This window comes from Megalopta genalis, unplaced genomic scaffold (assembly GCF_051020955.1).
Source record: "Megalopta genalis isolate 19385.01 unplaced genomic scaffold, iyMegGena1_principal scaffold0021, whole genome shotgun sequence".
NCBI classification, from domain to species: Eukaryota; Metazoa; Arthropoda; class Insecta; order Hymenoptera; family Halictidae; genus Megalopta; species Megalopta genalis.
In genome coordinates, this window is record NW_027476091.1 from 105001 (window position 1) to 107500 (window position 2500).

Genomic DNA, 2500 nt, shown 5'->3' on the forward strand with positions numbered 1-2500 from the left:
ACAACTCACCTGCCGAAGCAACTAGCCCTGAAAATGGATGGCGCTGAAGCGTCGCGCCTATACTCCACCGTCAGTGGTATGTGTGAAGCGGGGCAATTTATTGTCCTCTATGAAGCTCTGACGAGTAGGAGGGTCGCGACGGTGTGCGCAGAAGGGTCTGGGCGTGAGCCTGCCTGGAGCCGCCGTCGGCGCAGATCTTGGTGGTAGTAGCAAATACTCCAGCGAGGCCCTGGAGGACTGACGTGGAGAAGGGTTTCGTGTGAACAGCCGTTGCACACGAGTCAGTCGATCCTAAGCCCTAAGAGAAATCCTATGTAGATGAGGTGTCCTAAGACGTTAAACACTTGTAAAAAAAACGCAGCTATTTTATTATTTTTTTTATTATTATATAAATCGCAGCATATTTTGTTATTATATACATGCACAAAAAACACCCATTGGGCGAAAGGGAATCCGGTTTCTATTCCGGAACCCGGCAGCGGAACCGCATACCATTCGGGCCCTCGTAAGAGTGTTCGTCGGGGTAACCCAAAATGACCTGGAGACGCCGTCGGGAGATCCGGGGAGAGTTTTCTTTTCTGTATAAGCGTTCGAGTTCCCTGGAAACCTCTAGCAGGGAGATAGGGTTTGGAACGCGAAGAGCACCGCAGTTGCGGCGGTGTCCGGATCATCCCCTCGGACCTTGAAAATCCAGGAGAGGGCCACGTGGAGGTGTCGCGCCGGTTCGTACCCATATCCGCAGCAGGTCTCCAAGGTAAAGAGCCTCTAGTCGATAGATTAATGTAGGTAAGGGAAGTCGGCAAATTGGATCCGTAACTTCGGGATAAGGATTGGCTCTGAGGAGCGGGGCGTGTCGGGCTTGGTCGGGAAGCGGGTCTGGCTGACGTGCCGGGCCTGGGCGAGGTGAACGGCTCTCGTGGCTGGGATCCGAGCTCGGTCCCGTGCCTTGGCCTCCCGCGGGACGGTGATGCGTAATATAGACCTCTTGTTAGGTCCATTAGCCTCTCCCGTCCTAGTCGCACAGGTACCTCCTCGTGGTTCCCGACGGTAACGTGATGTATTGTTTGGACCTGTCCATTCAGTGCATTGCGGCTAAATCCTGTGCGACAAGACGTGCTGCCTAGCAGTAATGAGCCGCTGTAAGGGTGCAGCCCACCCAAATGGCCTGCCTTCGCGCTAATGTGGCGGCGGCTCTAGTCACTTTGAGGGAGGCATGTTATGGGTCATGGGGTTGCCACCCCCATGGCTCTATTGTCGTAGGCCCGAAGAATCAAAAGAAAGATTATGGGTCAAGTGACCCATTGTCGGCGGGCCCTCGGGCCACTCGGATCGCCGACCCTACGACAGCGGCCACAGTGGATCGGAATGTTTGTCCGACGACCTCGAGAAATAAACCCAACCAGTCCAGTAACGACGCACAACATCCTGCGTCGCGGGGGGCACTACATCCATGTCCCCATTGTTCGCGATCCTTTCCCACTTCCATCGGGTTAGGGGTCCATGTGAGGAGAGCTCATCCAGACGAGGCCAACCAACGAGTGCAGGTGGCCGTAAAGAAGGTTAGGTGGACTCAGGAAGAGACTGAGATGGTGGCGGCGGCTGAGGCGCTTGCGAGTGTGCAGGGCAACGTCAAATTTATGAATGAACATCTACTGACGGTCTTCGACAATAAATTCAGTCTTGATCGACTGAAGGGCCTCAGAAAGAAATTGACGTATAAAGCTCTTGTTACACAGAAGATCGGTGTATGCCGCGAGCGTGGACCTGCCGTTGAGTCTCAGTCTTCAACCTCCAGTGTCACTCAACATCACGACACAAGTCATCGACAGGCGGATTCGCCTACTCCTGTTCAGGAGCACTCTGCGTCGGCACAGCAACATCAGTGCCAATATATTGACGCTATCCGTAAGCTGATTGATCCGGCCGAAAGGGTGAAATCCCATGAAGCGGAGGAACTCGTAAGTCTTGCGAGAACGGTTCTTAATCGAGAACCAATAACACCGAGTGCTTGTTGTCGATGGCTTCAAAGAGTCTTTCCGACGCCTTCTGCGAAAGTAAAGGAGCGGAGAACACCACTGCTCCGGCCACCTAAAGCTGCACCTGCCGGGCCCGTGCCGAGGTGGAGACTGAGGAGAAGGGAGTATGCGGCCATGCAGGAACTCTGGAAGAAGGACATGTCTCGCGCGGCCAAGCTTGTACTGGATGGCCCGGTGCAGGCTCAAACACCAACCGTTGGCGAGATGGTGGAGTACTGGACACCTATGCTCACCAGTCCTTCTGTCCCCATTGAACACTTTCATCCTGTTCAGGAAAGGGAGGACCTGCATTGGATCGCTGAGCCGGTTCGTGGCCATGAGATCCAGGCCAATGAGATCCCGCTCTCCTCGGCATCGGGTCTCGATAACATCTCGAGCAGGCAATGGAGGAGTGTGCCAGTAGTTCTAAGAACCTTATTTTATAATGTCATCCTTGCGGTAGGGGCATTTCCATCTGAGCTCCT

The 2500-nt window shown here is 54.2% G+C and overlaps 1 pseudogene; it reads left to right on the forward strand.

Moving 5' to 3' along the window:
- Nucleotides 1-2500, forward strand: part of LOC143260855 (large subunit ribosomal RNA) — a 7673-nt pseudogene that overhangs the window by 1682 nt on the left and 3491 nt on the right.